This window comes from Bombina bombina, chromosome 1 (assembly GCF_027579735.1).
Source record: "Bombina bombina isolate aBomBom1 chromosome 1, aBomBom1.pri, whole genome shotgun sequence".
Taxonomy (NCBI): Eukaryota; Metazoa; Chordata; class Amphibia; order Anura; family Bombinatoridae; genus Bombina; species Bombina bombina.
This window is the reverse complement of record NC_069499.1, coordinates 221,438,365-221,465,964: the sequence shown is the minus strand read 5'-3', so window position 1 is coordinate 221,465,964 and position 27,600 is coordinate 221,438,365. Positions and strand designations below refer to the sequence as shown.

General features: G+C 38.2%; 2 long non-coding RNA genes across 2 annotated transcripts in view; both read right to left on the bottom strand.

Moving 5' to 3' along the window:
* Positions 1-27,600, bottom strand: part of LOC128636828 (uncharacterized) — a 179,428-nt gene that overhangs the window by 40,407 nt on the left and 111,421 nt on the right. The window lies entirely within an intron of this gene.
* Positions 216-27,600, bottom strand: part of LOC128645096 (uncharacterized) — a 122,215-nt gene continuing 94,830 nt past the window's right edge. Inside the window, exon 3 of the long non-coding RNA XR_008400076.1 lies at positions 216-487. This is a non-coding gene — a long non-coding RNA (uncharacterized LOC128645096). The remainder of the gene's footprint in view (positions 488-27,600) is intronic.

Sequence of the window (27,600 nt, the reverse complement as noted above, 5' to 3'; positions counted from 1 at the left end):
ATGGAAAAGTCGCGGCTGAAAAGTGGAGCGTTAGACCTATTTTGAGTGACTCCAAATACCGGCGGTAGCCTAAAACCAGCGTTAGGAGCCTCTAACGCTGGGTTTTCACGGCTACCCCCAAACACTAAATCTAGGCCTACAGTAAGCAAAGATTTTTGCAATAAAAAAACAAATCTAAATATTTTAAGAACCAAAGAAACCAACACATAAACAAATGATTGCATAAGATGTTATTGATAGCAGATAGAAAATATTCCAAAGTGCAAGTTAAGGGTTTCCAGGAAAAGTTAATGCTGTGATTTGCAAACCGTTTTATGTTAATTTTTTCTGAGCATATAAAAATCCATCGTCATTTCCCCCAAACATGCATACATTGAATTGTTGAATAAGTGGCTTGCTTGGGCTCATTCGTCATTATCACATTTTTGTGTGCAATTAATGCTTATAAATAGCAGGTTTCGGCTCTCTGTGAGATATGTTACTCTGCCTGAAGGGAATATGAAAAACATAAAAATAAATATGAGTTCAGGTCTGAATCTGTAGTTAATATGCTTCATATAAAACACACCACATGAACACAAATAAACATAAATTAAAAAGTAAATTGGAGCGGATAGGCACAGATTTTTACTTTTAAGTTATAAAAAAAAAAGGTACAATCACAGAAAAGATTATTTATCAACCAAGGATTTCTACAGATGTGTGTATTTTAATACCTCTGTTACTGATCAAACTATATGTTCTAACGTATTCATACAAAGTATGCTGTAGCCGGCACTTTTAGGGATTACTGTAAACTGGTACTGAGAAAGCGTACTCTATCTGGCACATTTAGGCCTAGATTACAATTAAAGACTGTAAAGCAGTAATTACCGCTCCTGCTCACATGCTAACTCTTGCTCGACTTCTGCTCTTTGCGTGCGTTGGGTACTGCGCCTATTACAAGTTGCAAAGTAAACATTTTTGCTAAAGAGCAGAAGTTACAATATCACAACCAGTTAAGGTACTCTCCCTTTGACTTCAATGGAGAGAGAAAAAGTGGAATAAAACAAACCATACTTGCGCGCTAAACTGAATTACCATAAGTCCCTACTCTAATAACCCCTAAACTGCCCACATAGCCCACCACAAAGTACCCTGCTACACTATTAACCCCTAAACCGCTACACACCCATGATCGCAAAGTACCGCCAACTATTAACTCTTAAAACACCACACCCCCACATCGCAAAATGCCTGCTACACCATTAACCCCTAAACTGCCACACCCCTACATCTCAAAGTAAAACCACTAACTATTAACACCACTAAAGCGGCATCACCCCTATGACGCAAAGTAACCCACTACACTATTATACCCTAAACCACCACACCCCCATCACAAAGTAAACCACTAACATCTAAACCCCTCTAACCTAACACCTTCTAAATTACCCCAATACAGATTAATCTTACATGTAAAAAAACAACAACTTTACATTACATTTAAACCTGAAAAAAAAAAAAAACCTAGCCTTACCTTTAAAAGTAAAAAAATCTAACCTTATCTTAAAACTAACAAACCTACCATTACAAAAATAAAAAATAAAAAAACTACCATTACAAAAGCAAAAAAACCTAACATTGCAAAAAAATAAAAAACCTACGTTTTGTAGGGTATTGCCCTAAAGTGTTAAAAAAAAAAAAAGTCTACAAAAAACTAACAGTTAATAAGGCATTTAGCTCTTTTGCTGCCCCGTTAAAAAAACAAAACAAACCCTAAGCTTAAAAAAAAAAAACTAACAATAAACCCCAAAGATGGTACTCATCAAAGATTAATCCAGGCGGCGGCGCTCCATCTTCATCCCGGCGGTGGTCCTATTTTTATCCTGGAGGCAATTTTCTTATCTTCATCCCGGGCAACGATCTTCTTATCTTAATCCCGGCATCGCCCCTTCCTCCATCTTTTTATCTTCTCGTCCCCCGACGTTCTATTCATGCTCTTAATATTTTATTTAGGTAGTTTGCAATGTGGGGGGGGATGGCGGCTTAGGGGTTAATAGTATTAGTTAATGTTTGGGGTGGGGGGGATAGTGGTTTAGGAGTAAATACTATAGTTTATAGGACATATGTATCAATGTGCGAGCGGACATGATACAAAGTAACGTATCATGTCTGCCGCAAATTGATAAATCATTGCACCAGCAGTTCTTGTGAACTGCTGGTGCAATGCCACCCCCTGCAGAATCGTGGCCAATCGGCCACTAGCAGGGGGTGTCAATCAACCCGATCGTATTTGATCGGGTTGATTTCTGTCCGCTGCCTCAGAGCAGGCAGACAAGTTATGAAGGCTCACCGGAAACAAGGGGCCTGAAGCTCCATACTGAGCTTGATAAATATGCCCCATATGGGTGTAAGTGTACTTTGTTTTTTTTTTGTGTTTTGTGCAATTTTTTAATTTCGGAACACAGTTTACCACAGCTCTTAGATCTCGGTAAAGATTGAAGCGGAAAAGGCGATTGCTCACGACTTGTAATATCAGTGGGGAAAAAATGGAACGCATGTGTTATTTAAACATAATTAACTCTTACTGGATTATTGCTATTACTATTAAATGGGTTGACAAATTATCTGCCTAATTTTAATGCAGCGTTGTAACAGTAACTATATGCCCTGAATGTGTTCAATAGACTGCTACTGTCAATATTATGGGGTAGGTGTAAGAGCTTGGTACTGTAATCTGTATAATAAATCTAAATTATAATATTACTATCAAATGGGTGTGTTAAGATCGCAGAACTGAGTGGGTGGAGCAGTTGAACAGTAGAGCATCAATACTACAGTAACCCGCTTGCTTGCTCTGCTGCAAAGTGTCCCTGGAACTTTTTTTTAAATGTTGGCAACTATGAATAAGCACCCACATGAGTCACTTTTTCCTTACCAATGAGCCACCATCTATAACATGATGTGCACCATAAGGGTACAACAAGCATCTCCTACTGTACATGTTGCTGCTGATCTTGTTCAGGGCGATGCCCAGCAACACAAGTAGATTTATTAAAATAAACAGACGAACACTTTAGGGTTCTTATTTTACAATATTATTCAATCAAATTATTGTTAATATGTATTATTATTAATAATAATTAATAATAATAATAACAATAATAATAATACAAAACATAATAATATAATAATCATTTAATCATGTTCTCTCACATTCCTTATAGCTTACATTGTTTTGGGAGATGGGATTATGACATGTTTAGAATTCAAAAGTTCAAAAAAACAAAAACAATTTGAATGTAACCATGGCACTTCACCATGCATTAAATATCCCTCTAGAAGTCCAGACCTAGAGCTATATAGAGAAAGCCACTGGCAGAAGCTGCCCTCTAGACTAAATACAATCTTCAGACTGACAGATCTTAGCAAATGTTGCATTATGTCTATTGACTTGCTTACCTGTTCTAGCCTGCTAAATAAATAATGAAACAAAACAATAGGAATGAAATAGAAACTTGCTTAGGGCAGCTCGTGTATGAACAAGTGAACATAAATACTGGAAGCACCTTTGTACACATGACCCCTTGAATGAGGATGAATGCCTCAGTTACTCTACAGAGGGTAATTGTATGTATAATTGTACTTATATACATCAGTAGTTCCGGCTTAAAGGGCAGTAGACACTCTGAAATGGTTAAAATATAAAATGCTTAATAGTGCATAGCAAAACAACTTAGGGCTAGATTACAAGTGGAGCAATAATTTATTGAGCACCGGCAAATTGGCAAAATTTGTCTGTTTGTGGGTGCGCGATAAATAACCAGCCATTACAACTGGCTGGTTATTGCTACCGTGAGCTTCAAAGAAAATGGACTTTCCCTGCGAATGATGAGCTCTCTCCCATAGAAATAATGTGAGCTCTGTTATCTGCTCCATACGGAGCTTGATAAATGGGCCTCTATAGGTTTGTTAATGTATTCCAAAAAAGTGGGCTAAACATCGCGCTGCTGAGTGGCGATGTGTCTCCCATAGGATATAATGGGGTTGCCAACTTCACCCGAAGTCCACCGACATCGCCACTGAGCTGCGATGTAGGTGGGGGGGAGCTGTCTTAAAAGCTTGTTTAAACAAAACAGACTGTGCGTTCGCAAAAATAAAAAATGTTTTCTGTGTAGTAACACTTCAAATTATGCAAATGAATATACATTTTCACTGCACATTCACTGGATTTGTCACACTGGGAAATATCGCCACTGAAAAGCAGGCGAGAGTGATATGGCTGAAAAGGGATAGCTAAGGTGGAGAACATTGCTTTTTATATTAGATTACGAGTTTTGCGTTAGAGGCTATGCAGTGCTAACGAGCAGTTTATGCTCACCGCTCACTTACAGACAGCGCTGGTATTACGGGTTTTTACAAACCAGACAAGAAGTGAGCATTGAGCAAAATTTTGCTCCTTACCGCACTCCAATAACAGCACTGCTTACGTTACCGGTGAGCTGGTGTAACGTGCTCGTGCACGATTTCCCCATAGGAATCAATGGGGAGAGCCGGCTGAAAAAAAGTCTAACACCTGCCAAAAAGCAGCGTAAAGCTCCTTTACACAGCCCCATTGATTCCTATGGGGAAATACATTTTATGTCTACACCTAACACCCTAATATGAACCTCAAGTCTAAACACCCCTAATCTTACACTTATTAACCCCTAATCTGACGCCCCCGACATCACCGACACCTACATTATATTATTAACCCCTAATCTGTCGCTCCGCACACCGCCACCACCTACATTATACTTATGAACCCCTAATCTGCTGCCCCCAACATCGCCGACTCCTACATTATATTTATTAACCCCTAATCTGCCACCCCCAATGTCGCCGCCACCTACCTACATTTATTAACCTCTAATCTGCTACCCCCAACGCCGCCGCCACTATAATAAACATATTAACCCCTAAACGGCCGGACTTCCGCCTCGCAAACATTAGTTAAATATTATTAACCCCTAATCTGCCGACCCTAACATCGACGCCACCTACCTACAATTATTAAAAATAAAAACGAATTACACCTAATGGAATAGCCCTATCAAAATAAAAAATCCCCCCCCCAATCGGAATTAAGGTAGAAAAAATCCTTGAAGTTCAATCCTATTGGCTGATCCAATCAGCCAATAGGATTGAGCTTGCATTCTATTGGCTGATTGGATCAGCCAATAGGATTGAACTTCAATCCTATTGGCTTGAGGGGAAGTTTGCTTGTTTGCTGATTATACAAAAACTTGTAACAGAGATTATATTCCAGGAGGAGTGGATCAAATGAGCAGTAATATTAAAAATACTGGAGGACTGAGCAAATATATTGGATCTAAAATGTAATATTACCAAGAGCAAAATTATACATTTAGGATCCAAAAACGTAAAGGACAGTTATAGAGGGATATTTATCAAGCCGTCAACCGCAAATACGCTGGAATTCCGCAGCTTAATTGTGGCAAGCCTGATTCCACCCATTTATCAAAGCCTACAGACCGGCAAAAGATGAAATTTGTGCCGTAACATACGATCCGCCGGTCTCAATCCGACACAGATCAATGCTTACGTCATTACAGATGTTCCGAATACAAATTCGGCACTATCTGACAACTTTTGCAAGTTATCAAACTTCTAACAGGTACGCTCGCCACTATTCTGGCCCAGCGAACCTGGTTTTCAATCCGCCACCCTGGAGGCCGCGGATGCCATAGGAATCAATCGGATTTACGGGGGAAAAAGATGAGGGAAAGTTTAAGTGGGTTTATTAATCAAAATTTAAGGGATAAATCAAAAATATTTATTACTTGTAACCCTTAAATTCCAGAACCTGAAGCAGTAATATACATCAGAATGTACAAGGAGATGCAAGGAGATTTGCAGCACAAAGAAAAGACTGCTGGTTACTGGACTAGTTAAATGCTTAGAACCCACTGTAAAAGTATTCTTCGATTCATAGCAAAAGATTTAGATATTTTAAAATATCACAGACATAGCCATTTACATTAAATAACTTTATTGGGAGAAAAAAAGGTGTCATTTATGTCATTTACTGCGAATGTGAGAAAGCCTATGTAGGCATGACCACCAGAGAAGCAAGAGTTAGAATATTAGAACACAAAAACATCATCAAAAACGCAGAAAAAGACCAACAAAACGGAAAAAAGATCACTAGTGTTGCAAATTCTCTGTTCTTCAGAAAATCTCCCTTGGTATCAGAGGGGGCAGTCTTGAAAATTCACTATTGAAAGCAGAATGCCGCTGGATAAATCTACTTAATACCGTTATGGGTTAAATGAATATAACAATTACAACGTTTACTTATAAAAATGTATCCCCACTATGATCTGGTTCTATCTTAGCATGCTTGTGTAAATATAAGACCTGGCTCTACTCAAGTATGCATATGTGAATACAAGCTATATCCCACACTTCTCTACTATACATTACTACAATAATAGTAGCACTTTGTAATTTTGACTTTAGAATTTTTTCAAAAACTCACTCTTCACTTTTCCTCTTTTTTATTCAGCATTTATTTCACACAAACTTAAGAGCACTATAATTAACCGATCACTATTTTGATCCTACATTAAAATAAGTTCATTTTCACTCAATTTTCACCAAGCTACCACTTATTTTTTTTTTTAACAACGATATCATTCCCCTCACTCATCAACCTATCTTTTGTTGAGTTGGTATTACCAACGGATATATTTTTTTCACTTACAATACACAAATATTCATTCAGGCACAATCACTTGCATCGTTATCATAATTTAACTATAATTTGTTAAATCACTATTAATAATAGATGTATTTTCTGAATCAGATACAGTAATATTTCTGTTTTCCTCCTGTTATTCATTGACTATTTCTTTATTTTATTTATTTTATTTATTATTTTTTGGTTCATTCACAGCCCTTCGGGCAGTTGATTAATAATGTATCTGCTTTGAAATAAGATCATTATTCATACATTCAAGACATGCATAGCAGTGCTATTTGTAGATTACACATTTGTAAACATATATTATGTATACAAACAATAACAAATATCATCGCAAAATCTGAGAATTCATATCATTATAAGTAACCTTGTTCACATAAAAAAATCATGCAACCATAATATACACCACGTTCCCCGTTTTTCTATTTTTTTGGATGCTGCGTTATGATAGTGACATATATAGCCGCTTCAATCTCTGAACACTTAGGCAATTTCTCTCACATATCAGTAGTAGCCAGCTCATGACGCTACTGCATTCAGCCGATGTCAATATAGTTGACACTTAATGTCAACCAATCAGAACTATGCATGGTGAAATTGTGGAGAACCAATTGGAAAATAGGGGCGGGTCTTAGACTTGGATATTACCCGCTCTGTCCGGCCAGTGCGTACCTCTCTGAGGAAGCGTTATGTGAAACGCGCGTCAGGGGTACTACCACGAGGTTATGGAACCTCTATTTTAGAAAGCTGACTCAGTTTAATATTCGAATTGCACCTTAATTGTGATCTTTACTAACAGTGGCAGTTAAATGTAAATCAGGTCTCCGCTATAGAAGAGACCTTTTTGTAGCTTAGTCTGATAATTCTCTTTACTAGCTAACTTGTTGGCTCACCACATAGCAGGAGCTGTATTTAGGATCCTATATTTATTTATTTCTGGATAAGCGAGTATCCAAGGTATAAGGGGTATAGAGAGATTTAAACGGCTTAATGCTGTGGATATTTTTTTGCGCTACAGAGTACTGATACCTGTAATATTCGCTGGCAAGTGTTGAATCAATATTTATTTATATTCTTTGCTAATATATAAACATAATATTGCCAGCTCATATTTTTGGGTCGGTGCCTGTTATTACAACGATAATCTTTGCAACAATAGATATACATGGATAAAATATTGTTGATACAACTTGCGCAAACTTTATAATAACACAGCTGTCAACTTTTGTGACCTTAAAGGCATATACCATACCTTACAACTACCAACGTTTTTGTTTAAAAAACAACAATTTAGGTTTCCTAACATTAAATTACTACAGGCTGCAACATTTGTAACAATAAGCCTAACAAACTTTGTAACTATTATCATTGTATATGATTGAATTACCAGTATATTTTCACGGTGTGTCTTTTGGATTAAGAGACTTACACCCTAACGCACAAATATATACATTTCATCATGCATCATTTACAATAGTTTGGTACTTTTCAGTATAGGCTAACAAATATATTAGATATCTTACGCTGCCACTGTTTATATCAATTTGTTCACTCCCAAGGGTTAATCATTTGTATAAACACATATATTATATGTACCTCTTGTGAGCAACTAATTAGCATTATACAGGTGCACTCTAGATAAATTTACTACTTGAGTTTCAGCAAGTTTTAACTGTATGTGTGTGTGTGCGTGAGTACCAGTCCTGCTGGACTGACATATTTTTTTTCTCCCAATAAAGTTATTTAGTGTAAATGGTATGTCTGTGATATTTTAAAATATCTGAATCTTTTGCTATGAATCGAAGAATACTTTTACAGTGGGTTCTAAGCATTTAACTAGTCCAGTAACCAGCAGTCTTTTCTTTGTGCTGCAAATCTCCTTGCATCTCCTTGTACATTCTGAGGAATCAATCGGAGTCTGAAAGCAGCGAAAGCTTATGTTCGATGCTGCCAGATATCCCATTGATTTCTATGGTAGAAAACAAATTATGTTTACAACTAACACCCTAACATATACCCCGAGTCTAAACACCCCTAATCTGCCGCCACCTACATAATGTTATTAACCCCTATTCCACTGCTCCTCGACACTGCCTTAACTAAATAAACGTATTAACCCCTATCCCTCCGCTCAAAGACCCCGATGCAACTAAATAAATGTATTAACCCCTATCCCGCTGCTCCCAGAGTTCACTGCAACTAAATACATGTATTAACCCCTATCCCTCCGCTCCCGGAGCCCACTGCAACTTTAATAGCTATTGGTAGTTTAGTGTAGGCTAGGTTTTTTTTTTATTTTGGGGGGGCTTTTTTATTTTGATAGGGCTATTAGATTAGGTGTTATTAGTTTAAATATTTGATAATTTATTTTTTATTTTGTGTAACTTAGTGTTTTTTATTTTGTGTAACTTAGTTGTTATTTTTTTGTAACTTAGTAATTTTTAATAGTAGATTTAAATAACTTTAGTAGGGTTAGGTTTTTAAATATGTAATATAGTTAATTTAATTGTTAGTTTAATGTAATTTTAGTATAATAGTTTTATATATATAGATATAAAAATATGGCTGAGATGTGCACTCTCAGTCCATTCAACCACTGCCTGGGTGCTAGTGGGATCAATAAGCAAATAAAAAACTTGCACTCTCAAAGTATACAAAGTATCCCCTTCCTCAGACTTTATTGTAAAGACCAGCGAGTACAAGTTTTTGTTTTGTCTATATATATATATCCCCAATTCCGAAAAAGTTGGGTTAGAATGGAGAATGCAAAAAAACAAACAAAAATAATAATTTGAAAATTCAATTCACCCTGTAATATATTGAAAACACCTTTGGCTAGATTACGAGTCTTGCGTTAGGCTTAAAAAGCAGCGTTAGCCGGTCCCAATGCTGCTTTTTAATGCCCGCTGGTATTACGAGTCTTGCAGGTACAGGTGTACCGTTAACTTTTTGGGCCAGACTCGGAAATACCGCAAATCCACTTACGTCAATTGCGTATCCTCTTTTTTCAATGGGACTTGCATAGCGCCGGTATTACGAGTCTGCCAAAAAGTGAGCGGTAGACCCTCTCCTGTCAAGCCTGGTACCGCATTTAAAAGTCAGTAGTTAAAGGATTACTTTCTGCTATAATTTTTAAGCTAAACAACTAACATATTAAAGTTAATAAACATTAATTAAAACCTACTGACCTATAATTTCTCCAAAACGAAGTTTCATAACGTTCTAAAAGTTATATCTTTTATTCGCCGATGATGTCACGTTATCCTGCCCACTATTTTCAGCACTGCGTGTTCAAAATACTTAAACCAATAACTTTCGGCTAGATTTAGAGTTTTGTCAGCCAATCGGAATCAGCCAATCAGATTCAAGTTCAATCCGATTGGCTGATCCAATCAGCCAATCAGATTGAGCTCGCATTCTATTGGCTGATCGGAACAGCCAATAGAATGCAAGCTCAATCTGATTGGCTGATTCAATCAGCCAATCAGATTTTTCCTACCTTAATTCCGATTGGCTGATAGAATCCTATCAGCCAATCGGAATTCGAGGGACGCCATCTTGGATGACGTCCCTTAAAGGAGCCTTCATTCGTCGGTAGTCCGTCGGGGAAGAAGGATGTTCCGCGTCGGCGGAATGAAGATGGATCCTGAAGAAGAAGATTGAAGACCCCGCTTGGAAGATGACATCGCCCGGATGAAGACTTCTTCAGCGCCGCTTGGAAGATGACATCGCCCGGATGGAAGACTTCTTCTGCGCCGCCTGGAGGATCACTTCATCGGATGGAAGACTTCTTCAGCGCTCCTTGGAGGATCACTTCTGCCGCTCCGGATCTCCTCTTCGGTTCCATCGGTGGCTCGGCTGAGTGAAGACGACTCAAGGTAGGATGATCTTCAGGGGATTAGTGTTAGGTTTATTTAAGGGGGGTTTGGGTTAGATTAGGGGTATGTGGGTGGTGAGTTTTAATGTTGGGGGGGGTTGTATTTTTCTTTTACAGGCAAAAGAGCAGTTTTCTTTGGGGCATGCCCCGCAAAAGGCCCTTTTAAGGGCTGGTAAGGTAAAAGAGCTTTGAACTTTTTTAATTTAGAATAGGGTAGGGCATTTTTTTATTTTGGGGGCTTTGTTATTTTATTAGGGGGCTTAGATTAGGTGTAATTAGCTTAAAATTGTTGTAATATTTTTAAAATGTTTGTAACTTATTTTTTTTATTTTTTGTAACTTAGCTTTTTTTATTTTTTGTACTTTAGTTAGTTTATGAAATTGTATTTAAATTTAGTTATTTGTAGTTAATTTATTTAATTAATTTAATGATAGTGTAGTGTTAGGTTTAATTGTAACTTAGTTTAGGATTTATTTTATAGGTAATTTTGTATTTCTTTTAGCTAGGTAGTTATTAAATAGCTAATAACTATTTAATAACTATTATAACTAGCTAAAATAAATACAAAGTTACCTGTAAAATAAATATAAATCCTAAAATAGCTACAATGTAATTATTAATTACATTGTAGCTATCTTAGGGTTTATTTTACAGGTAAGTATTTAGTTTTAAATAGGAATAATTTATTAAAGTATAGTGTAGTGTTAGGTGTAATTGTAACTTAGGTTAGTTTTTATTTTACAGGTAAATTTCTCTTTATTTTAGCTAGGTAGCTATTAAATAGTTAATAACTATTTAATAGCTTTTGTACCTAGTTAAAATAAATTGAAAGTTGCCTGTAAAATAAAAATAAATCCTAAGATAGCTACAATATAATTATTATTTATATTGTAGCTATATTAGGGTTTATTTTACAGGTAAGTATTTAGCTTTAAATAGGAATAATTTATTTAATAAGAGTTAATTTATTTCGTTAGATTTAAATTATATTTAACTTAGGGGGGTGTTAGGGTTAGACTTAGCTTTAGGGGTTAATAAATTTATTAGAGTAGCGGTGAGGTCCGGTCGGCATATTAGGGGTTAATACTTGAAGTTAGATGTCGGCGATGTTAGGGAGGGCAGATTAGGGGTTAATACTATTTATTATAGGGTTATTGAGGCGGGAGTGAGGCGGATTAGGGGTTTATAACTTTATTATAGTAGCGGTGAGGTCCGGTCGGCAGATTAGGGGTTAATAATTGTAGGTAGGTGGAGGCGACGTTGGGGGCAGCAGATTAGGGGTTAATAAATATAATATAGGGGTCGGCGGTGTTAGGGGCAGCAGATTAGGGGTACATAGGGATAACGTAGGTGGCGGCGGTGTGCGGTCGGCAGATTAGGGGTTAAAAATTTTTAATAGAGTGGCGGCGATGTGGGGGGGCCTCGGTTTAGGGGTACATAGGTAGTTTATGGGTGTTATTGTACTTTAGAGCACAGTAGTTAAGAGCTTTATGAACCGGCGTTAGCCCAGAAAGCTCTTAACTACTGACTTTTTTCTGCGGCTGGAGTTTTGTCGTTAGATTTCTAACGCTCACTTCAGCCAAGACTCTAAATACCAGCGTTAGAAAGATCCCATTGAAAAGATAGGATACGCAAATGGCGTAGGGGGATCTGCGGTATGGAAAAGTTGCGGCTGCAAAGTGAGCGTTAGACCCTTTCCTGACTTACTCTAAATACCAGCGGTAGCCCAAAACCAGCGTTAGGAGCCCCTAACGCTGGTTTTGACGGCTAACGCCAAACTCTAAATCTAGCCGTTTGTGTTTAAAGCGCCATTTTGAAACCTAGGTATTGTAAACGGATTGGTACAGAGCAAAGGATACCCACGGAGTGGGTTTCAAAAACAATTAAATTTGCAGACAAGATTTCTGGTATACGGTAGAGGTATGTTAATGAAATGCTTTTGATAAAAAGCGTATTTGGGGTAGTTAGTTAGTAACAGGCATAGAAAATATTTACTTACAGTGGCCCTTTAAGAGTTTTACACTACAACGCCGTAGCATAAAACTCTTAACTAAAGTGCTAAAAAGTACACTAACACCCATAAACTATCTATTAACCCCTAAACCGAGGCCCTCCCACATCGCAAACACTTTCTGCTGAACCGAACATCGCCGCCACAATAATAAATATATTAACCCCTAAACCGCCGCACTCCCGCCTCGCAAACACTAGTTAAATTTTATTAACCTCTAATCTGCCATCCCTAACATCGCCGACACCTAACTACATTTATTAACCCCTAATCTGCCACCCCCAACGTCGCCCCCACTATATTAAAGTTATTAACCCCTAAATTTAAGTCTAACCCTAACCCTAACCCCTCTAACTTAAATATAATTTAAATAAATATAAATAAAATTCCAATCATTAACTAAATTATTCCTATTTAAAACTAAATACTTACCTATAAAATAAACCCTAAGCTAGCTACAATATAGCTAATAATTACATTGTAGCTAGTTTAGGGTTTATTTTTATTTTATAGGCAAGTTTGTATTTATTTTAACTAGGTAGAATAGTTATTAAATAGTTATTAACTATTTAATAACCACCTAGCTAAAATAAATACAAAAGTACCTGTAAAATAAAACCTAACCTAAGTTACAATTACACCTAACACTACACTATAATTAAATGAATTCCCTAAATTAAATAAAATTATTTAAAGTACAACCCCCCCCCACTAAATTACAGAAAATAATAAACAAATAACAAGATTTTGAAACTAATTACACCTAATCTAATCCCCCTAACAAAATAAAAAAGCCCTCCAAAATAAAAAAGCCCTACCCTACACTAAATTACAAATAGTCTTTAAAAGGGCCTTTTGCGGGACATTGCCCCAAAGTAATCAGCTCTTTTACCTGTAAAAAAAATTACAAATCCTCCCCCAACATTAAAACCCACCACCCACCCAACCAACCCTATTCTAAAACCCACCCAATCCCCCCTTAAAAAACCTAACACTAATCCCCTGAAGATCACCCTACTGGGAGATGTCTTCATCCAACCGGGCAGAAGTGGTCCTCCAGATGGGCAGAAGTCTTCATCCAAGCCGGGCAGAAGTGGTCCTCCAGATGGGCAGACGGCATCTTCTATCTTCATCCATCCGGCGCGGAGCGGGTCCATCTTCAAGACATCCAATGCGGAGCATCCTCTTCTTTCCACGGCTACAACTGAATGAAGGTTCCTTTAAATGACGTCATCCAATATGGCGTCCCTTCAATTCCAATTGGCTGATATAATTCTATCAGCCAATCAGAATTAAGGTAGAAAAAATCCTATTGGCTGATGAAATCAGCCAATAGGATTGAGTTGGCATTCTATTGGCTGATTGGAACAGCCAATAGAAGGCCAGCTCAATCCTATTGGCTGATTGGATCAGTCAATAGGATTGAAGTTCAATCCTATTGGCTGATTGCATCAGCCATTATGATTTTTCCTACCTTAATTCCGATTGGCTGATAGAATTCTATCAGCCAATCGGAATTGAAGGGACGCCACCTTGGATGACGTCATTTAAAGAAACCTTCATTCAGTCATAGCCGTGGAAAGAAGAGGATGCCGGATGGATGAAGATAGAAGATGCCGTCTCGATGAAGACTTCTGCCCGTCTGGAGGACCATTTCTGCCCGGCTTGGATGAAGACTTCTGCCTGCCTGGAGGACCACTTCTGCCCGGTAGGGTGATCTTCAGGGGGTTAGTGTTAGGTTTTTTTTAAGGGGGATTAGGTGGGTTTTAGAGTAGGGTTGGTTGTGTGGGTGGTGGGTTTTAATGTTGGGGGGGGATTTATACTTTTTTTTACAGGTAAAAGAGCTGATTACTTATGGGCAATGCCCCGCAAAAGGTCCTTTTAAGGGCTATTTGTAATTTAGTGTAGGGTATGGTTTTTTATTTTGGGGGGGCATTTTTATTTTTTTAGGGGGATTAAAATAGGTGTAATTAGTTTAAAAATCTTGTAATTTGTTTATTATTTTCTGTAATTTAGTGGGGGTTTTTTGTACTTTAGATAATTTTATTTAATTTAGGGAATTAATTTAATTATAGTGGTAGTGTTAGGTGTAATTGTAACAGGTTAGGTTTTATTTTACAGGTACTTTTGTCTTTATTTTAGCTAGGCAGTTATTAAATAGTTAATAACTATTCTACCTAGTTAAAATAAATACAAAATTGCCTGTAAAATAAAAATAAACCCTAAACTAGATACAATGTAATTATTAGTTATATTGTATCTAGCTTAGGGTTTATTTTATAGGTAAGTATTTAGTGTTAAATAGGAACAATTTAGTTAATGATAGTAATTTTATTTAGATTTATTTAAATTATATTTAAGTTAGGGGGGGTTAGGGTTAGACTTAGGTTTAGGGGTTAATAACTTTAATATAGTGGCGGCAATGTTGGGGGTGGCAGATTAGGGGTTAATAAGTGTAGGTAGGTTTGGCGACATTGGGGGCGTTAGATTAGGGGTTAATAAGTGTAAGATTAGGGGTGTTTAAAATCGGAGTTCATGTTAGGGTGTTAGGTGTAGACATAAATGTATTTTCCCCATAGGAATCAATGGGGCTGCGTTAGGAGCTTTACGCTGCTTTTTTGCAGGTGTTAGTTTTTTTTTTAGCCGGCTCTCCCCCATTGATTCCTATGGGGAAATTGTGCACGAGCACGTTCAGACAGCTCACCGCTATCGTAAGCAGCGCTGGTATTGAGGTGAGATGTGGAGCAAAATTTTGCTCTACGATCACTTTTTTGCGGTTAACGCCGGGTTTGTAAAAACCCGTAATACCAGTGCTGTCTGTGAGTGGTGAGCATAAACTGCTTGTTAGCACCGCACAGCCTCTAACGCAAAACTCGTAATCTAGCCGCTTATTAACACATTATTTGATGTTTTACTTTGTGAATTTAATGTATTTTTGAAAATATACACATTTTAAATCTGATGACTACAACACGTTCCAAAAAAGTCAACTGTTTACCACTGTATAACATCACCTTTTCTTTTAATACCACTTATCAAGCGTTTTGGCAACTTTTTCGGAATTGGGGTTGTATATATATATATATATATATATATATTATATAATATATAATATATATATATACGTTAATTGGAGTAGCCGTGTTAGTCCAGAGATTTAGATATCAAAATAAAAAGAGTATTGCATTGAGCAATGATACTTTGATACTGCATTGAGCAATGATACTTTGATACTGATGCTTCTTGAAAAAGGAGGACATTCTTTCGAAAACTTGTCAACTTATAAATGTATAGTTAGTCCAATAAAAATAAAAAAGTATCATTGCTCAATGCAATACTCTTGTTATTTTGTGGCTATATATACATTCACATACATATCCATCTTTAGACACATGTATATATCTCTATCTTAAAGCCCTTTGCCTTCTTTTTTTCCCTAACACCTGAGACCTCATATCTTTGAGCCCTTATAACATTGTGTGCAATATTTTTTGTATTAATTTTTATTAGATAGAGTTATTATGAGTGTAACTGTATTTTTGTAAAAAAAAAAATTATGCATTTTGTGACACTTTTTTGTTTCGCAAACAGTTAACCAGAGCTCTGAGGACGCGGTAGGTAACCCAATGAATGTTAACTTTAGTTGAGCTCAAGCGATCGCATTTACTTTCAACCTGTAATATGAGCAAAAAACCTGACGAGCTCAAACACCCGCAATATAACCCTTATTGCTAACACATAACTGTTAGCGCTCCACTTGTAATCTGACCCAGGGTCTTCTAATCAATATAATACTATAAGTATAATGTGTATTTTTCAGAGTTATTTCATTTCTCATAATTAACTATATTAATTGCAGGTGTTTCCCACAAGCAAAACAAACAACGGTTTTGAAGCCTCAGAAAGCCAATTTGTTAAGTTTGTGTTTCATTCTATTAGCCCTAGGTGAATTTTCCTATAGGAAGACTAGACATTTGCTTAGAGTGGCACGTGTGGAATGAAAAACACCCAAAAACATAAACTCCTTTTCCTGTACTATAAGCCCTCTAGGTCTACAGGTGGATGCTCATATAAATAGACATACCCTAAACTATCAATAAAAAATAATTTAATTATGTACACTGTAAACAGTGTTTTTATAGAGCCTTACAAAAAACAGTGTTTTATGAGCTTTGTGGAAGCTAACCTAATGGCAGACTATGAGGCCTACTTAACAAGCCATCAACTTACTTGCATTCAACGGCACCAATACGCTTGCCTGACATCACCTAACATCGCGGCTGCGGACCTGAATATGCTCTCCATATTTAACAAAAAAGCTGTCAAAAAGCTGCACACCAAGTACGGGGCGATGAGCAGCGGACTGTTGTCAACTAACAGTCATCGATCTCGCTGCTATTCAGGTTTTTCACAGCTTTATTTATACCCTGTCACTAAACTGCGCCACTATACTAAACTGTTTAACCCCTATCCCGCCGCTCCCGGCCCCTGCCACAACTAAATAAAGTTATTAACCCCTATCCCGCCGCTCCCCGACCCCACCGCAACTCTAATAAATGTATTAACCCCTATCCTTTCGCTCCCGGAGCCCACCGCAAATCTAATAAAGTTATTAACCCCTATTCCGCCACTCCCGGACCCTGCCGCAACTACATAAACTTATTAACCCTATTCTGCCGCTCCCGGACCCCGCCGCAACTAAATAAAGTTATTAACCCCTATCCTTTCGCTCCCGGAGCCCACCGCAACTCTAATAAAGTTATTAACCCCTATTCCGCCACTCCCGGACCCTGCCGCAACTACATAAACTTATTAACCCTATTCTGCCGCTCCCGGACCCCGCCGCAACTAAATAAAGTTATTAACCCCTATTCCGCCGCTCCCGGACCCAGCCGCAACTAACTAATGGCTAGATTTAGAGTTTTGTCGGTAAAGACCCGCGTAGCTAATGCTGCTTTTTTTCCCAGCGCACCCTTAAGACAACGCTGGTATTTAAAGTTGTCTGAGGGGCTGCGTTAGCCTCAGAAAAGGGTGCGTTGAGCCTAATTTAGCTCCACATCAACCCTCAATACCAGCGTTGCCTACGGTAGCGGTGAGCTGGAAAAACATGCTCGTGCACGATATCCCCATAGGAAACAATGGGGCAGTTTGGGCTGAAAAAAAATCTAACCTAATCTGCCGCCCCGCTATCGCTGACACCTGCATTATACTATTAACCCCTAATCTGCCGCTCCGGACACCGCCGCAACCTACATTATCCCTATGAACCCCTAATCTGCTGCCCCTAACACCGCCGACCCCTATATTATATTTATTACCCCCTAATCTGCCCCCCAACGTCGCCGCTACCTTACCTACACTTATTAACCCCTAATCTGCCGACCGGACCTCGCCGCCACTATAATAAATGTATTAACCCCTAAACCGCTGCACTCCCGCCTCGCAAACACTATAATAAATGTTATTAACCCCTAATCTGCCCTCCATAACATCGCCACCACCTACCTACTATTATTAACCCCTAATCTCCCGCCCGCATCGTTGCCACTACTATAATAAAGTTATTAACCCCTAAACCTAACTCTAACCTTAACCCTAACCCCCCCTAACATAAATATAATTTAAATGAAACAAAATAATTTTCTAACATTAACAAAATTAATTATTAATAGTTACATTGTAGATATTTTAGAATTTATATTTATTTTACAGGCAACTTTGTATTATTTTAACTAGGTACAATAGCTACCTAGTTAAAATAATTACAAAATTACCTGTAAAATAAATCCTAACCTAAGTTACAAGTACACCTAACACTACACTATCAATAAATTAATTAAATAAATAAATTACCTACAATACAATAAAATAAACTATTCTATAATACAAAACCCCCCACTAAATTACAAAAAATAAAAAAGAATTACAAGAAGTTTAAACTAATTACACCTAATCTAAGCCCCCTAATAAAATAAAAAATCCCCCCAAAATAAAAAAATGCCCTACCCTATTCTAAACTACCAAAGTAATCAGCTCTATTACCAGCCCTTAAAAGGGCTTTTTGCAGGGCATTGCCCCAAAGTAATCAGCTCTTTTACCTGAAAATAAAAATACAATACCCCCCAACATTACAACCCACCACCCACATACCCCTACTCTAACCCACCCAAACCCCCTTAGAAAAACCTATCGCTAACCCCCTGAAGATCTCCCTACCTTGAGTCGTCTTCACCCAGCCGAGCCGAATTCTTCATCCAAGGTGCGCAGTGGAGGTCCTTGATCCGGTAGAAGTCTTCATCCAAGCAGGGCAAGAAGAGGTCCTCCATTCGGTAGAAGTGTTCATCCAGGCGGCGTCTTCAATCTTCCTCCATCCAGAGCGGAGCAGAGCCATCTTCAAAGGAGCTGACACGGAGCCATCCTCTTCAAGCGACGACTTCCCGACGAATGAAGTTTCCTTTAAGGGACATCATCCAAGATGGCGTCCCTTCAATTCCGATTGGCTGATAGAATTATCAGCCAATTGGAATTAAGGTAGAAAAAATCTGATTGGCTGATGCAATCAGCCAATCAGATTGAAGTTCAATCCAATTGGCTGATCCAATCAGCCAATCGTATTGAACTTGCATTCTATTGGCTGATCGGAACAGCCAATAGAATGCGAGTTCAATACGATTGGCTGATTTTGTACTTATTTTAACTAGGTAGCTATTAAATAGTTATTAACTATTTAATAGCTATTGTACCTAGTTAAAATAAATACAAAGTTGCCTGTAAAATAAATATAAATCATAAAATAGCTACAATGTAACTATTAGTTATATTGTATCTATATTAGGGTTTATTTTATAGGTAAGTATTTAATTTTAAATAGGATTGATTTAGTTAATTTTAGGAATATTATTTCGTTTAATTTAAATTATATTTATGTTAGGGGTTAGGGTTAGGGTTAGAGTTAGGTTTAGGGGTTAATAACTTTATTATAGTATCGGTGACGGTGCGTGCGGGCGGAAATATTAGGGGTTAATATTTGAAGGTAGGTGGCAGCGATGTTAGGGAGGGCAGATTAGGGGTTAATAACATTTATTATAGTGTTTGCGAGGTGGGAGTGCGGCGGGTTAGGGGTTAATACATTTATTATAGTGACAGCGAGGTCGGGTCGGCAGATTAGGGGTTAATAAGTGTAGTTAGGTAGCGGCGACGTTGGGGGGGCAGATTAGGGGGTAATAAATATAATATAGGGGTCGGCGATGTAAGGGGCAGCAGATTAGGGGTTTATAGGTATAATGTAGGTGGCGGCGGTGTCCGGTCGGCAGATTAGGGGTTAAAATTTTTTATTAGAGTGGCGGCTATGTGGGTGGGCCTCGGTTTAGGGGTACATAGGTAATTTATGGGTGTTAGTGTACTTTGTAGCTAACGCCGGCTAACGCCGGAATATAAAGCTCCTAACTACTGACTTTTTTTGGCAAGTAGGAGTCTTGTCGGTAGAGGGTCTATCGCTCACTTCTCCCAAGACTCCAAATACCGACGTTATGCAGATCCAATTGAAAAGATAGGATACGCAATTGGCGTAAGGGGATCTGCGGTAGCCTGGCAGTCGCGGTGAGGAAGTGAGCGTTAGACCCTTTCCTGGCTGACTCTAAATCCCAGCGAGCGGCCAAGAGGCAGCGTTAGGACCCCCTTAACGACTGCTTTTGACAGCTAACGCAGAACACTAAATATAGGTGTTTATGTATTAACCCCTAAACCTTTGGCCTCCCACATCACTGCCACTTATTAAACCTATTAACCCCTCCTAAACCGCCAGCCCCCCACCATTGCCATAAACTAAGTTAACCTATTAACCCCTAAACCCTAACAACCCGCTAACTTTATATTACATATTAACTCATCCCTATCTTAAAAATAAATTTAAACTTACCTTTAGATTTAAATGAAACTATATTAAACTATATTAAAATAATAATTAATCTACCCTAACTATTAGACTAAAATTACATTAAACTTTATTAAAATAATAATTAATCTACCCCTATTAGACTAAAATTACATAAACTACATATTAAATTAACTATATTATATATTTAAAACCTAACCCTACTCAAATAATTTAAATCTACTATTAAAAATTACAAAGTTACAAAAATCAAACTAACAACTAGTTACACAAAATAACAAACACAAATGGCTAGATTACGAGTTTTGCGTTATGAGTAAAAAAGCAGCGTTAAGGCTTATAACGCTGCTTTTTCACTACTGCTGCTATTACAAGTCTTGTAGGTACAGCTGTCCCGCACACTTTTTGGCCCTACAGCAAATTAACTTATTGCAATTTTCGTAAAGTCTTTTTTCAATGGGACTTCCATTGCACCGATATTACAAGCATATTTTTTTTTAGGCCAAAAAGTGAGCGGTACAGCCTATCCCGTAAGATTCTAAAGTCAGTAGTTATGAGTTTTACACTACAAAGCTGTAGCATAAAACTCAGCACTAAAAGTGCTAAAAAGTACACTAACACCCATTAACTACTTATTAACCCCTAAACCGCTAGCCCTCCTGGCATCGCAAAAACTAAAATAAAATTATTAACCCCTAATCTGCCGCTCTCGGACATCGCCGCCACTATAAATAAACATATTAACCCCTAAACCCGCTGCACTCCCCGCCTCGCAAACAACTAGTTAAATATTATTAACCCCTAATCTGCTGTCCTAATATCGCTGTGACCTAACCTACATTTATTAACCCCTAATCTGCCACTCTGGACATAACCACCACAATAATAAACATATTAACCACTAAAACCGCCGCACTCCTCGTCTCGCACACACTAGTTAAATATTATTAACCCCTAATCTGCCGCCCCCCTAACATCGCCGCCCACCTACCTAAAATTTATTAACCCCTAATCTGCCGCCCCCAACGTCACCACCACCTTCCTACATTTATTAACCCCTAATATGCCGCCCCTAACATCGCTGCCACTATATTAAATGTATTAACCCCTAAACCTAAGTCTAACCCTAACACCCTCTATCTTAAATAATAATTAAAATAAATCTAACTAAAAATTCCTATCATTTACCTAAATAATTCTATTTAAACTAAATACTTACCTATAAAATAAACCCTAAGCTAGCTACAATATAACTAATAGTTACATTTGTATCTAGCTTAGGGTTTATTTTTATTTTACAGGCAAGTTTGTATTTATTTTAACTAGGTAGAATAGTTAGTAAATAGTTATTAAACTATTTATTAACTACCTAGCTAAAATAAATACAAATTTACCTGTAAAATAACCCTAACCTTTGTTATACTAACACCTAACCTTACAATACAATTAAATAAATTACCTAAATTAAATACAATTAACAAAAATTTAATACAAATACCTAAATTACAAAAAAAAAACCCCACTTAATTGCACAAAATAAAAAAACAAATTACAAGATATTTAAACTAATTACACCTAATCTAATAGCCCTATCAAATAAAAAGCCCCCCCAAAATAAAAAAAAAAAACCCTAGCCTAAACTAAACTACCAATAGCCCTTAAAAGGGCCTTTTGCGGGCATTGCCCCAAAGAAATGAGCTCTTTTACCTGTAAAAAAAATACAAATATGATTGATCTCAAATTTTATTGGCTGTTCCAATCAGCCAATACAATGCAAGCTCCATCCTATTGGCTGATTTGGATTGAGTTCAATCAGATTGGCTGATTGCATTAGCCAATAGGATTTTTTCAACCTTAGAATTCTATCAGCCAATCGGAATCTAAGGGATGCCCATCTTGGATGCCATCACTTAAGAAGCCTTCATTAGTCGGGAGTCGTTGGAAGAAGAGGATGCTCCACGCCGGATGTCTTGAAGATGGACCCACTTCGCGCATGATATGGATGAATATAGAATATGCCATCTGGATGAAGACTTCTCTGCCCGTCTGGAGGACCACTTCTCCGGCTTGGATGAAGACTTCTCCCGGCTTGGTTGAGTACTTCTCCCCGGCCTTCGTTGATGATCGATGTCGGGCTCTTCAGAACTGTAAGTGGATCTTCGGGGATTAGTGTTAGGTTTTTTTAAGGTTTTATTGGGTGGGTTTTAGTTTTAGATTAGGGTTTAGGCAGCAATAGAGCTAAATGCCCTTTTAAGGGCAATGCCCATCCAAATGCCCTTTTCAGGGTAATGGGGAGCTTAGGTTTTTTTTAGTTAGGTTTTATGTGGGGGGTTGGTTGTGTGTGGGTGGTGGGTTTTACTGTTTGGGGTTGTTTGTATTTTTTTTACAGGTAAAAGAGCTGATTTCTTTGGGGCAATGCCCGCAAAAGGCCCTTTTAAGGGCTATTGGTAGTTTAGTTTTGGCTAGGGTTTTTTTTATTTTGGGGGGCTTTTTTATTTTGATAGGGCTATTAGATTAGTGTGTAATTTGTTTAAATATCTTGTAATTTGTTTTTTTATTTTGTGTAATTAAGTGTTTTTTTGTAATTTAGATATTAGTATTTATTTTGTTAATTGTATTTAATTTAGGTAATTTATTTAATTTTGCACTGTAAGGTTAGGTGTTAGTGTAACTAATGTTAGGTTTTATTTTACAGGTAAAATTTGTATTTATTTTAGCTAGGTAGTTATTAAATAGTTAATAACTATTTAGTAACTATTCTACCTAGTTAAAATAAGTACAAACCTTGCCTGTAAAATAAAAATAAACCCTAAGATAGTTACAATGTAACTATTAGTTATATATTGTAGCAATCTTAGGGTTTATTTTATAGGTAAGTTATTTAGTTTTAAATAGAATTATTTAGTTAATGATAGGAATTTTTTAGTTTAGATATATTTTAATTATATTTAAGTTAGGGGGTGTTAGGGTTAGGGTTAAACTTAGGTTTAGGGTGTAATACATTTAATATAGTGGTGGTGACGTTGGGGGGCAGCAGATTTGGGGTTAATAAATGTTAGGTAGGTGGCGGCGATGTTGGTGGGCGGCAGATTAGGGGTTAATAAATGTAGGTAGGTGGGCTGCGATATTTAGGGGCAGCAGATTAGAGGTTAATAATATTTAAATAGTGTTTGAGATGCGGGAGTGCGGTGGTTTAGGGTTAATATGTTTATTATAGTGGGGCGATGTCTGTAGTGGCAGAAGTAGGGGTTAATAAGTATAATGTAGGTGTCCAATCAGCCCAATATAATGTGATCTCAATCCTATTGGCTGATTGGATCAGCAATAGGATCGAAAGCTCAATCCTATTGGCTGATTGCAACAGCCAATAGGATTTTTTCAACCTTAATTCTGATTGGCTGATAGAAATTTCCTATCAGCCAATCGGAATTTAAGGGACTCCATCTTGGATGACCGTCATTTAAAGGAACATTCATTGTTGAAGAAGATGTCAAAATAAGAGGATGCTCTGCGTCGGATGTCTGAAGATGGAGCCGCTCCGTGCTGGATGGATGAACATAGAAGATGCCGTCTGGATGAAGACTTCTGCCCGGTTGGATGAAGATGTTGGCCCGCTTGGATGAAGACTTCTGCCCGCTTGGTTGAAGACTTCAGCCGGCTTCAATGAGGACTTCTGCTGCTTCGTTAAGGATGGATGTCGGATCTTAAGAAACTGTAAGTGGATCTTCGGGGTTAGTGTTAGGCTTTTTTTAAGGGTTTATTGGGTGTGGGTTTAATTTTAAATTATTGTTTGGGCTTTTGAAAAAGAGCTAAATGCCCTTTTAAGGGCAATTCCCATACAAATGCCCTTTTCAGGGCAATGGGAGCTTAGGTTTTTTAGATTAGGTTTTTATTTGGGGGGTTGGTTGTGTGGGTGGTGGGTTTTACTGTTGGGGGTATTTGTATTTTTTATTTACAGGTAAAAGAGCCGATTTCTTTGGGCAAATGCCCGCAAAAGGCCCTTTTAAGGGCCATTGGTAGTTTATTGCAGGCTAGGTTTTTTTTTTTATTTGGGGGGGGGCTTTTTTATTTTCATAGGGCTGCTTAGATTAGGAGTAATTAGTTTAAATATATGAAAAGATTTTTTGTGTAACTTAGTGTTTATTTTTTTTTGTCAACGTAGTGTTTGTATACTTTGTGTAACTTAGTAGTTTTTTGTAACTTTGAAATTTTTAATAGTAGATTTAAACTTTATTTGAGTATTGGTTAAGTTTTTAACTATACAATATATTTAATTTAAAGTTGTAGTTTAATGCAATTTAAGGATAATAGGGGAGAGTCATTAATAGGTTTAATGTAATTGCAGGATAATAGTTAGTGTAGGTTAATTAATAGTTTAATATAGTTTAATTTAAATCTAAAGGTAAGGTTTAAATGTATTATAAGATAGAAATGAGTTAATATTTCATGCAAAGTTAAGGGGTTGTTTAGGCTTAGGGGTTAATAGGTTAATTTAGTTTATGGTGATGTGGGGGGCTGGCAGTTTAGGGGTTAATAGGTTTAGTAAGTGCTAGTGATGTGGGAGGCCAGTGGTTTAGGGGTGTCAGGGTGCCAGGAATCAGACAAGAAGTGCAAAAGAATCACACCTTTATTAATAGAAATAAAAAAAAAAAGTCCACAAGTTAAAAAACAAGCCAGGAATCAAAACAGAGCTGGTATTCAGACGAGCCAAGTCAGGAACCAAAGCGAGTAGTCAGACGAGCTGGAATCAAGAACAAGGAGAACAGCAGAGTCAGGAACAAGCCAGGGGATCAGAAACCAGGAGGGACATCAGACAGCCAGGTAATACACAGGAGGTCTGAGACAATGCAAGGCAAAGCAAAACTGAACAGAGGCCCTTTAAATAAATAAGTGATGACATCCAATTCTGAGACTGCATCCTGTCTCACACGGATGATGTACACCAGTCTGGCCATAAAAGGAAGTTGCAGGAAATGAGCAGCATCACACAGTATGCACCAGAGTCAGCAAGAGAGGTGAGTAAAATGGCTGCCAGCAGCACATGGCAAACAAAACAGGAAAAAACCCCAACAGCACCCCTCTCCTCAACGACCCCTCCCCTGCGGGAGGACAAAAGGCTTATTGGGAAACGGGCATGGAAGGAAAAGAGGAGGGCAGGAGCATGAACATCAGAGGAGGGAAACCCATGAACGATCTTCTGGACCGTAGCCCCTCCAGTGAACCAAATACTGTATACGCCCCTGGACATACATAGAGTCAATAATGCTGCTGGACCTCATACTTCTCATGGTTGTCAACAAAGATAGGATGGGGACCGAGGCAACACAGTGGGTAAACCGATTACAAACCAATGGTTTCAAGAGGGAAACAGAAAAACATTGGAGATCGCGCATTGCAGGAGGAAGGTCAAGAGCGTAGGCCACAGGATTGACCCCATCGGAGTATTCCAAAAAGGACCAACATAACGGAGAGTCAGTTTATTGGAAGGCACATGAAGATTCAAGTTGACGGAGGACAGCCAAACTCTCTCATCAACCTGGTCAGAAGGCGCTGGCAGACGCCTACGATCAGCCTGGAACTTTTGGCGCTGCATTGAATGATGAAGGCAATCCTGAATCTGCACCCATGTGGAACGGAGTTGCCGGAGGTGGCTCCTCCAAAGCCGGAATACCCTGAGACATGAATCGGGCAAACAAGGATGGTTGAACCCATAATTCGCCATGAACAGGGATAACTTGGAGGAAGCATTAATAGCACTATTACAAGCAACTCTGCCCAAGGTAACAGTTCAGACGTAATTATTGTGGTGACAATGATGGTTGAAACCAATAATTCTCCATGAACAGGGATAACTTGGAGGAAAGCATTAATAGCACTATTACGAGCAAACTCTGCCCAAGGTAACAGTTCAGACTAATTATTGTGGTGATCTGAGACATAGCAATGGAGGAACTGTTCCAGAGCTTGATTAGACCATTCCACAGCCCCATTGGATTGAGGGTGATATGCCGAGGAGAAGGAAAGCTGGATCCCCCATTTGAGCACAAAAGGAACGCCAAAATCTGGAGACAAAACTGGCTACCCCGGTCCGACACTATCTCCTTGGTAACCCATGTAAACGGAAGACCTCCCGGGCAAAAATTGAAGCAAGCTCCTGAGCGGTAGGCAACTTCTTCAAGGGAATGCAATGTGACATTTTAGAAAAACGGTCAACCACCATAAGGATAACAGTATTGCCATTGGAAACAGGGAGCTCGACAATGAAGTCCATGGAAAGATCCAAGGACGCTCACCATTAGCAATAGGTTGAAGAAGACCCACAGGAAGATGTCGAGGAGTCTTATTCTGTGCACAAACTGAGCAGGAGGCAACATACGCAGTACATCAGAACGAAGACCTGGCCACCAGAATTGTTGAGTGACAGACCACATCATATGGTTCTTGTCTGGGTGACCTGCGGCTTTAGGATAGTGTAAGTGGTGCAAAAAGTTTAGTTTGAAGATCTCAGGAACAAAACAATTACCACTAGGTCTCTCATTAGGTGCATTGGTTTGGGCAGCCAGGATCTCCTCCCCCAAGGGAGAAGTCAAATTAGTACGTATGGTAGCCAAAATATGGTCAGGAGGTATAACTGGAGTAGGTACAGACTCCTCCTTGGACAGAGGGGAAAATTGTCGAGAGAGGGGATCAGCCCTAACATTCTTACTAAAAGGCAGGTAGGAGACCACATAATTAAACCGAGACAAAAATAGCGCCCATCTGGCCTGTCGGGGCGACAAACGTTTTGCTCAGATAGATAAGTTAAATTCTTGTGGTCAGTAAGAATGAGCACTGGCACGCTAGTACCCTCTGAAGATGCCTCCCATTCCTTGAGTGCCAAATTTATGGCCAGTAATTCCCTATCACCAATTTCATAATTACACTCCACTGGAGACAATTTCTTAGAGAAGAAACCACACGTATGCAAGGGAACCGTCAGTGTAGGATGTTGAAACAAGAAGGTACCTACTCCAGTCTCAGATGCATTGACCTCAAGAACGAAAGGCAGGACAGGGTTAGGATGAGCC